At 36.5% G+C, this 10,960-nt stretch overlaps 1 protein-coding gene across 1 annotated transcript in view; it reads left to right on the top strand.

Moving 5' to 3' along the window:
- Positions 1–459: 459 nt before the first annotated feature.
- The window catches only part of ZNF385D (zinc finger protein 385D), a 1,091,058-nt gene continuing 1,080,557 nt past the window's right edge, over positions 460–10,960 (top strand). Inside the window, exon 1 of the mRNA XM_070045503.1 lies at positions 460–513. The gene's annotated coding sequence lies outside the window, so the exon portion shown is untranslated. The remainder of the gene's footprint in view (positions 514–10,960) is intronic.

Raw genomic sequence — 10,960 nt, 5'->3', positions numbered from 1 at the left:
CATTTGATATATGGAAGCTGTTCATATAGATGGCATTGCCTTTGACCTCCCTGTTACATTGCAGTCAGTCTGGATTGTGGCTGTCCTTTTATGAAAGGTGGAGCTAATAGGGTCCAACTTGCTTGGGAATATTGCTTCAAGAAGACAAGCAGCATGTCCAGGGTAGGTTCTACCTGAGAAAACAGATCTAGCCTCTTCTTCTTACCCTACTGAGAGAACCAAAGATTTTTTAAATGGAGGTATAATTTACATAGAAGAAATTGCACAAATTGAAAGTGTACAGCTCTGTGGATATATTTTTGTCTTTATGTAGCTATTTTTAATTGGAGTATAGTTGATTTACAGTGCTGTGTTAGTTTCAGGTGTACAGCAAAGTGATTCAGAGTTTCAGGTGTACAGCAAAGTGATTCAGTGATTCAATGATTTATATATATATGTATTCTTTTTCAGATTCTTCTCCATTATCGTCATCATTGCAAGATATTGAGTGTAGTTCCCTGTGCTCTACAGTAGGTACTTGTTGTTTATCTGTTTTATATATGGTTGTGTGTATATGTTAATCCCAAACCCCTAATTTATCCCCCCCTCACCTTTCCCCTTTGGTAACCATACATTTTTCTTCGATGTTTGTGCATCTGTTTCTGTTCTGTAAATAAGTTCATTTGTATCATTTTTTTTTAGATTCCACATATAAGTGATATCATATGGTATATGTCTTTGTCTGACTTACTTCACTTAATGTGATAATCTCCAGGTCCATCCATGTTGCTGCAAATGGCATTTTTTGTTCTTTTTTATGGCTGAGTAATATTCCATTGTATAAATGGATCACATCTTCTTTATTCATCTGTCAGTGGACATTTAGGTTGTTTCCATGTCTTGGCTGTTGTAAATAGACAACACAAGTTTTGATTGTTGATAATAGGCCCTCAATTAATTTATTTGTTTTTGGGTGCGTTGGGTCTTTGTTGCAGTGTGTGGGCTTTCTCTAGTTGTGGCGAGCAGGGACTACTCTTCCTTGCGGTGTGCGGGCTTCTCATTGCAGTGGCTTCTCTTGCTGCAGAGCACGGGCTCTAGGCGCGTGGGCTTCAGTAGTTGTGGCACGTGGGCTCAGTAGTCGTGGCTTGCGGGCTCTAGAGTACAGGCTCAGTAGTTGTGGTGCATGGGCTTAGTTGCTTCGCAGCATGTGGGATCTTCCCAGACCAGGGATGGAATCCATGTCCCATGCATTGGCAGGCGGATTCTTAACCACACCGCCACCAGGGAAGCCCCCAATAAATGTTAATGAGAACAGGTTTTATGTTTTATTGGTCCCTTTTGGATAATGGTGTTAAACTTTCTAAATCTCTTTCTTTAACTGTAAAATCACACATATGATATTCTAATGGACATGTACAGATTTTAGCAAAACCACTTCAGATTTGCAGGTGAATAATGCAGATTCCTATGCACATTTTCCCTATTGGCCTGGCATTTATAAACAACATTTGTAAGCATATGGATCAAAATTATTCATTTCAAGACTTCAAAATAGAAGCTGACGTGCAAGAACAAATGTAGCTATACTCATTTAAAATAAAGTATAGAACTTTACTTTCTTTTGACAAAACAATATTTTTCTTCGATAACATCAATGAGACAACTGTCTATAAAACAATAAGCAAAATAGCTAAATTTTCATGGTTAAAATTAGAATATATTAAATTTATAGATTTGAACACCACTATTAATATGAATAGCATCATTGTCAGTTTCACCTACATCATTAATTTGCCTACTTCTGATATATAAAGTTGCTTTGTCTTTATGGAGATATTCTAGCATTATTATTCCTGAACGGCAATGTGAATATACATGCTCTAGTCACTCTGCCTTTACTTATTTCTGCCGTCTTACTTATTAGCTATTTATCCATGGATAAAATGAAAATGAATTCAGAAATAAATATGAAACCACAGCTAAAAGGCACAATGATAATTTGCAAACGTCCTACTGTAAGGTATGCCTATAGATTTCTGCCCCTAATGTGGTTGGATGACTAAGGCAGTCTGCACTTATATGCAACTGTAGCTGGTCACTGCTATAACTCTACCCTTGCTCCACCAGTTGAGAAAGATGCAAGAGTGTGAGAGTGGTATTATTAAAAGACTAACCTTGAATCAATACTAATACATACAAACATCAATCTTCACAAAGTTTATACTTGGACTACTATTGATTACAAACTATTAGGTTCATACCTCTCAGTATTGATGTGGGGATTGAGAGTTGCAATTATGATTAGAATGCAAAAGAGTTTAACTCTGGGGCCTATAGTGTTTTTGTTTGTTTGTTTTTTAATTCAGGGGAAATTCACCTCAGATAAACTTTAACCATTTTAAAGTGCACAATTTAGTGCCATTAGTTCATTTACGATGTTGTGAAACCACTGTCTCCATTACACTCATTTTCATTACACCAAAGTTTTAGTCTATTTTTGATCCATTATGCCAAATGTTATATAAATCTTGTAGTAGATGGAGGAGGGGAAGTACCCAGAGATTGTTTAGGGAAGTCACTTCAGCAGAAAGCAGGTATATCCATCTTCTAGGAAAGGCCACCCCATTGCTCTACTTGTTTGGCAAATTGATCATCACTGTTAATCAATCATTCAGCCATCTACATTGAATATTCAGACAACTGAAATGAACATGTCTCAATACACACACACACACACACACCTACAGACATGTCTCCTGCTGCCACAATGGGGAGGTATTAGTTCTGATAATAGGAGTAGCAGGTAGCAAGATGGATGGAAATTTGTATGCAGCCCTAACATAAAAGACTATTTTATTCTGTTGTGCTCTAGCCTTATAAAAAAATGGCTTCTCCATGGGTTAGCCTTATAAAAAAATGGCTTCTCCATGGGTTAAGTTGCCAGTCATTGATACAGAATGACTGCTCAGATATCTCAGCACATCAACCATCTGTCAATGGATCCAGCTTTGAGGGTTATGATGATGACTGTTGTAAGACAGCAGACGGACCTGTCATTACTGTTCATTCTCCTCCTGTTCTCTGGCACACGTTCCCATAAATGGGTTAGTGCTTCTGTGAGCAAATTATAGATGTACCATGAGGTAAAAACTCTCAGTGTTTTTATCTTGATGTTGCATTTTTTTCATACACAGTATATATTAATTTTGAAGCCCTGATCTCCATTAAGTTCAAGTGCTATCCTGATTGTGATATATTTTAAAAATCCTTGTAGTAAAGCAAAGAAATATTTTTAAAAATTGCTCGTACATTTCTTAAAGGATTGACAAATACTCTTTGGGAAGAATGAAAGAAAAGTGTTATTAGTTGGGAATCTTCACAAATTTAAGCTGAACGCTAGAAGTCTCAAAATTTATGAAAAAGCTGAAAGAAGAAGGGAGAGAAATATACTTTCAAAGATTCAAAACACACCAATAACAAAGGAAATGACTTAAATATTGATGAAATAAACATTTTTTAAATGAAAAAACTCCCACACTTCTATATGATAAGAGACAGGGTGAATAAAGTGAAAAATATATAGGATGAGAATCAAGAATATATAAAGAAAATTACATATGGATGTGTAAAATGAAAGCTACCCAATATAAATGGGCACTGGTTTGAACAGGCAACTCACCCAAAGGAATCTCAAATGCCCAATAAACACAAGAAGCTCGAGATCACTAACAAACAAGTATATGCAAATGGAATCCAAAGGCAGATACTTAACACCATTTCAAACTGGCAAAGTTGAAAAAGACCCAAATATCAAATGTTGGAGAAGAAGGGAAATATCAATTCTCACAGATACCATGGATTATAATATAAATTGGTTTAACCACCTCAGAGATCAGTTTGACAATATCAAATATGATTGAACGTTTACATAGTCAGATGTTATTCTCCTGGCTATAATTCAGAGAAATCTAATACAGATCAGCAGGAAAAATACAAAAGGATGTTCATTCCAGAACTGTGGGCAACATTCATATTTTAAATGTCAACCACATGAGAGATGATGGCATTCTGCTTCTAATAGTATGAAACATTAGATATTATGAAGAACTTTATGCTGAAATAAAGAATATATTGGACGGAATATAACAAATATATGAGGGAAAGGGTTACCAGGAAGGAGTGAGAGGAGAGGGAAAGGTGGTCCAATATTTAAATTATTAATTGGTTAAATTCTTCAATTAAAACACAGTGACTATCAACTGGATTTTAAAAAGTAGAGAAATAAAACAAACAGAACAACAATCCAAGGGCCCATCAACAGAGGATTGGCTTAAAATATATATATATATATATATATATTTTTATATAATGAAATATTATATAGGTAATGGAATATTACTCAGCTGTAAAAAAGAATGAAATATTGTCATTTGCAGCAACATGGATGGACCCAGAGAATATTATACTTAGTGAAGAAAGTCAGACAGAGAAAGACAAATACTATATGATATCACTTATATGTGGAATCTATAAAATACTACAAATGAGTCTATATACAAAACAGAAACCGACTCAAAGACATAGAAAACAAACTTACGGTTACCAAAGGGAAAAGGGGTGGGAGGAGGGACAATTTAGGAGTATGGGATTAACAGATACAAACTACTATACATAAAATAATAAACAGCAAGGATTTATTGTATAGCACAAGGAATTATATTCAATACCTTGTAATAACTTATAGTGGAATATAATCCAAAAATATATATATATAAAACTAAATCCCTTTGCTATACACCTGAAACAAACACAATATTGTTTTGTTTTGTTATTTATTTATTTATTTATTGGCTGCGTTGGGTCTTCTTTGCTGCGTGCGGGCGTTCTCTAGTTGCAGTGAGCGGGGCTACTCTTTGTTGTGGTGCGCAGGCTTCTCACTGTGGTGAATTCTTTTGTAGCAGAGCACGGGCTCTGGGCGCACGAGCTTCAGTAGTTGTGGCGTGTGGGCTCAGTAGTTGTGGTTCACAGGCTCTAGAGCACAGCCTTGGTAGTTGTGGTGCATGGGCTTAGTTGCTCTGCGGCATGTGGGATCTTCCCCGACCAGGGCTTGAACCTGTGTCCCCTGCATTGGCAGGCGGATTCTTAACCACTGCACCACCAGGGAAGTCCCAACAAACACAATATTGTAAATCAACTATACTTCAATAAAAAAAATGAGGACTCTATTATCTTTAGAGGATGCAAAGGCAAGCAACAGATAGAAGAATATATCCTAGACACATATAATTCACAACATACTTATATCCAGAATATCTAAGTAATTCTTACAAATCAACAAGAAAAAGACAACTCAATAGAATAATGGGCAAGAGACTTGAACAAAACTTCACAAAAGAGTATATCCAAATAACCAACACACATAAGGTGTTCAATTAAAGCCAAATGAGACACCATTAAACACTTGCCAGAACAAGTAAAAAAAAAAAAAATGCTACGTATTGACAAGAAAGTGATGTAACTGGAATTCTCATATGTTGCTTGGTGTAAAAAACTGGTATTACTATTTTGGGAAAACTATTTGGCAGTATCTTCAAAAGCTTAACATAGGAATATCCTACAACCTGGCAATTCCACTCCTATATACCCATGAAAAATGTGTTCATATGTTCACCACAGGACATGCACAATAATGTTCATTGTAGAATTATTCATAATAGTTAACTGGACATAATTAAGTGTAATCAACAGCACAACGAATAAAAATTTGTTCTATTTACAAATGGAATACTATACAGAAATGAAAATGAATGAACTATTGCTTCAGGCAACAACTTGTGTGAATTTTACTTACAGAATTTTGAGCAAAATAATCCAGGTACAAAAAAATATTCCATTCATACATAATTTGAAAACACTCAAAAACTTACAGTATTAGAAGGATAGTGGTTGCCATGGTGAAGGAATATGTGTAGTGAGTGAGGATATACCCAGTGAGTGCTTCCGGGTACTGATGGCTCAAATTCTTGAGCTTGGTGGTGGTTCCGTGGGTATATTCATTTCATGAGCTGTCATTTAGCTATATGCTTCTGGTTAACACACTTTCCTTTTTGTATGCTCTGCTTCAAGAAAAGATTATTTTAAAATGTGGGTAATTGATGTTAACATTCATCAGATATGTGTGCCTGGTACATAGGGAAGTATATATATCTTACTAGTCTCTGTAATTTTCTCTATCTCTAGAATAATTCTTAATTTAAAAATAACAAAGAAAAGTAAAATAAGTCATTAATAAGCAATAATTTTATTGAAAGGATTGAGCCTTAAAGTGCAGATATTCCTAGAAGGTGTCAGTGATCTGTTAATTTATTAAATCAGTGAGTTAATTTAACCTAATCCTCTGTTTTCCTGCCCTGCTGACTGCCTCTATCACCCTGTTAAAAATATCCATCACATTAATTTTTGAGAATGTATATATTTATTTATGGACCTATATCAATATCCATATATTTTTCCCCATAAAGTAATATTCTCTGTGGAGTGCTTATCCTCAGGACTTCCTGGGAAATATATTATTCTTAAAAGAGAGCTTTTTAACTCTGCCCCTCTCCAAGAAAGCTATCTATTAATGAACTAAGAATTAAAGGGACAGGCTTTCCTGGTGGCGCAGTGGTTGAGAGTCCGCCAGCCGATGCAGGGGACACGGGTTCGTGCCCCGGTCCGGGAAGATCCCACATGCCACGGAGCGGCTGGGCCCGTGAGCCATGGCCGCTGAGCCTGCGCAGTGAGAGGCCCGCATACCGCAAAAAAAAAAAAAAAAAAAAAAAAAAAAAAAGAATTAAAGGGACAATGTCAGGCCATAGGAAGGTAACATTTGTTGCTTTTTCTTAAGATTATAAGGGGCTTATTATTTATTATATAAAAGATAATATCCATATTCTCAGATATTCTACCAATCTTTCTTCTGAGATACTGATTTTTGAAAGAGATATAAATATCTAATTATAAAATAGAGGGCTCTATTTAAATAGTCTTATAGCCTGCTATTTTCGCTTAACACAGCATGAACTTTCTCATAAAATTAAGTTATATTTGATGAAATTCCTTAATCCAAGCTTTTAGGAGCTTTAGTCGAAAGGTACAAACTTCCCATTATAAGACAAATAAGTACTAGGAATGGAATGTACAACATGGTAAATATAATGAACATTATATGCATGTTATATATGAAAATTAAGAGAGTAAATCCTAAGAGTCTTCACCACAAGAAAAAAAATTTCTATTTCTTTAATTTTGTATCTGTAGGAGATGACGGATGTTCACTAAACTTACTGTAGTCACCATTTCATGGTGTATGTAAGTCAAGTCATTATGCTGCCCACCTTAAACTTATGCAGTGCTGTATGTCAATTATATCTCAATTAAACTGGAAGAAAATTTTTTTAAAAATATGACACTTGTGTAGGATGTCAAGACAAAACCGTCCTTACGTTGCGATCTTTCACCTGGACTCATGCGTGTTTGCATGCGTCTACACTGCTTGGGTGGCAGTGTAGAGTGCTGACTATTAAACTCTGTTTTTATTTTTCTTGTAAAAGAGGCCTGACTCTAGAACAAAACTTGAATCTCTGCTCCATTTTATTTCCTTAAAAAAATTTTATTTTATATTGGATCATAGTTGATTAACAATGTTGTGTTAGTTTCAGGTGTACAGCAAAGTAATTCAGTTATACATATACATGTATCTATTCTTTTCCAAATTCTTTCCCCATTTAGGTTATTACAGAGTATTGAGCAGAATTCCCTGTGCTGTACAGTAGGTCCTTGTTGGTTATCGGGATAGATTTGGAGTTTGAGATCCGCTCCATTTTAAAGAGATGGCCCGTAACCTCTGAAACAGTAAGTGAAACTACTCAATCCAGAGGACCAGTGCCTTCTCTGAGAAGCTGCAGAACAAGTGACTCTCCAGGGAATCTCCTTGTCTTACTGGTCAGGGGTGCTGTCCCATTTCTGTTTCTTAAATTACCTTTTCCCTCCTGTCTACCGAACTCAGAGTGGTTTTTCCCCCCCTTTACCCCTCAGCACATAAAAGCGTTATCAGAATTACTCTAAGATTTACTTATATGGGTTTGGGAAAACTAAGCTCACTTCTTTCCAGAACTAACCACGGGAACCAACAGGTTTCCAAAGCCCTTCTTTGGCTGTCTTTCGCTTAGCTTCTCTATTTACAATTTCAGTTTAATTTTAGAAGTCTTTAGAAATGCTGATTACATTCTTTATGCTTAGTTTGACAGAAGGATGGACGAACTGGTTTATTAAAGCCACATTATTTTACAGTTATAATAAACACACTTAAATTGTAATTTTCAGCCAGTTTATGAGTCAACCCAAAGACCTTAATGTGCTACTTCAAAGTATATCATCTGCTTCAAATGAAACCATAAATTGGCATCCCCCTCTGGTAAAATGTGCAAAAAACTAGTCAGAGGACTGCAGCCAGGAAAGTTCATTGTGATCCAGCCACACACACACAAAAAAAAAGCAAAAAAGAAAGAAAATTATCTATGGGCTTACACTCTCAACTTACTTGAATACTCTTGATGGATTGAATCCAAAGATACTCTAAATGAAAATTATCAGAAATTAAATACATATAAAGAAACCTTTGACCCAACGTGTAGAATCCATGATAAATCACTAGAACATAACGAGGTTGATGTACTAAATGTTATAGAGTATATTCTAGTTTCCAATGCTCTTTTTTGGCAAAGATGAGGTGTCTAAGTGAATTGTGGCAATTGACTTTAGGGACCTCAAAGCTTCATGTTCTCTATAGAATGCTTCGTTTTTAATGCCCTGATGTAGCTGATAATGTTTGGTCTAATTGCATTTAAATAGCTTATGTAGAAAATTTTCACTTGAGGTTCTTTTCTGCAGCCTCACGGATAATATCCTGAATCACTAAAAGTTTGTCCTAAGAATCTTTGCCAAAGAGACATTGTCAGCTGAGTAGTTGTATTGGCTCACCATGTCTATGATGGGACAGATTAGTAACTTTACTACTAATAATGATCCTGATTTTTCCTAAGTACATAGACGTTAGAGAGATCTGGTTTGTATTAATCATTCTGTCATAAAATAATGTTAACCTTGTGTGGTTGGGTTGCTAGGAAATATATCTACCTACATCTGTACAAGAAACCTCAATACCCTTAATCCCGCTGCATTGAGGGAAGAAAAAAGAGGGGGGACTGCTGGGGAAGTTTGTATGATTGGGGCAGAATCACAGTGTTCCACAACCTACAGTCATTATTCACAAGTAATGAATTTATATCTGCCCTCATCTATCTATCTATCATCTATCTATCTATCTATCTATCTATCTATCTATCTATCTATCTATCTATCATCTATCTCTATTTATCTATGTATCTGTCATCTATCTATATCTATCATCTATCTATCTACCTACCTACCTATCTATCTATCTATCATCTATCTATTTTCTTACATGGAGTCTCATTATGGGTGAATTACAGTTCTAAGTGCTTGAAATACTAGCTGATGGATGAGGAAGGGGCATTCATAATGGGGTAAACTCTGCTTTGTATTGATGGCTTAAAAAAAAAAGAACAATGGGGCTTCCCATTGGCGCAGTGGTTGGGAGTCCGCCTGCCGATGCAGGGGACACGGGTTCGTGCCCCGGTCCGGGAAGATCCCACATGCCGCGGAGCGGCTGGGCCCGTGAGCCATGGCCGCTGAGCCTGCGCGTCCGGAGCCTGTGCTCTGCAATGGGAGAGGCCACAGCAGTGAGAGGCCCGCGTACCGCAAAAAAAAAAAAAAAAAAAAAAGACCAATGGTAATATCATAAAACAAAGCAAAACCCAGCTGTAATCACAGCATCATGAGTCATGAAAGGCAGGCAGACGTGAGAGTTTAGACTTGGGTAGAGAGTCCCTTCAACCAATCGTGAAACATTTGGGAGGTCCGGCTTTCTGCGTATGAGCGTGATACATTCATTGTTTGTGTCAATCAAAGGACTAGACAACTTCAGAACAGCTGGTCAGGAACAACTAGGGAAGTGAGAGGAATGAATGAAACCTAAGTTTTGCTACTTGGTTTTATCGATCAAAGCATCTTACAGGTGTGATGGAATTGACTGTTTATTTTGGAAAGTCCCTACAGTATTCAACAAAAGTCAACAGACTCTTCATCCTTCCTTTTTTTTTTTTTTTTTTTTTTTTTTTTGGCCATACCGCGCGGCCTGCGGGATCTTAGTTCCCTGATCAGGGATCGAACCCGCGCCCCCTCTAGTGGAAGCGCCGGAGTCTTAACCACTGGACCACCAGGGAAGTCCCTCCATCCTTTACTTTTTAAAAAGTATACCATGAGTTCCAGTTTCAAAGATGTCCCAAAGTTACAGTTGGAACCAGTGATTATTTTATCGTTCCCAGCTTTTTTCCCTCTCCACTCCTCTAATGTGGTATTATTCTCCTCCCTAATGATCTCCCTTGATTGCCACTTCCCAAGTCCCTGGAAGGGATGGATCCTCTTAAGCATTATGAAATAGAGTGGAAATGATTTCACTGGAATGGCCAGTGATCATATCAGAGACTAAAATGATGCCAGGGTCACTAGGCAGGACCTGGGGCTTGTCTTATGAACATCAATTTTGAAAACTATCAGGTTTAGGAAAACCAATCTCATTAACAAATGGTTATAATAGTAATGACTAGCCATATTGACTTTCTACCTTCACGTGAGATTTTTATAAAGTAGTAGTAAAAATTTAAATAACAATAAAATATTGGTACTTCACCAAGAATTACAAAAAGAAAAATGAGTCCCAAAGCAGAATAATCTTATGTATCTAAAACTGTAAATGAATTTCTAGAACAGTGTTGTCCAATAGAACTTTCTATGATGAGAAGATGTCCTATTATCTGTACTAATACGCTAGCCAACTGGCCACATGTGACTATCG

The sequence above is a fragment of the Globicephala melas genome, chromosome 4 (genome assembly GCF_963455315.2).
Source record: "Globicephala melas chromosome 4, mGloMel1.2, whole genome shotgun sequence".
In the NCBI taxonomy this organism is placed as follows: domain Eukaryota; kingdom Metazoa; phylum Chordata; class Mammalia; order Artiodactyla; family Delphinidae; genus Globicephala; species Globicephala melas.
The sequence above is the reverse complement of the archived record's forward strand: the minus strand, read 5'-3'. Positions and strand labels throughout refer to the sequence as shown.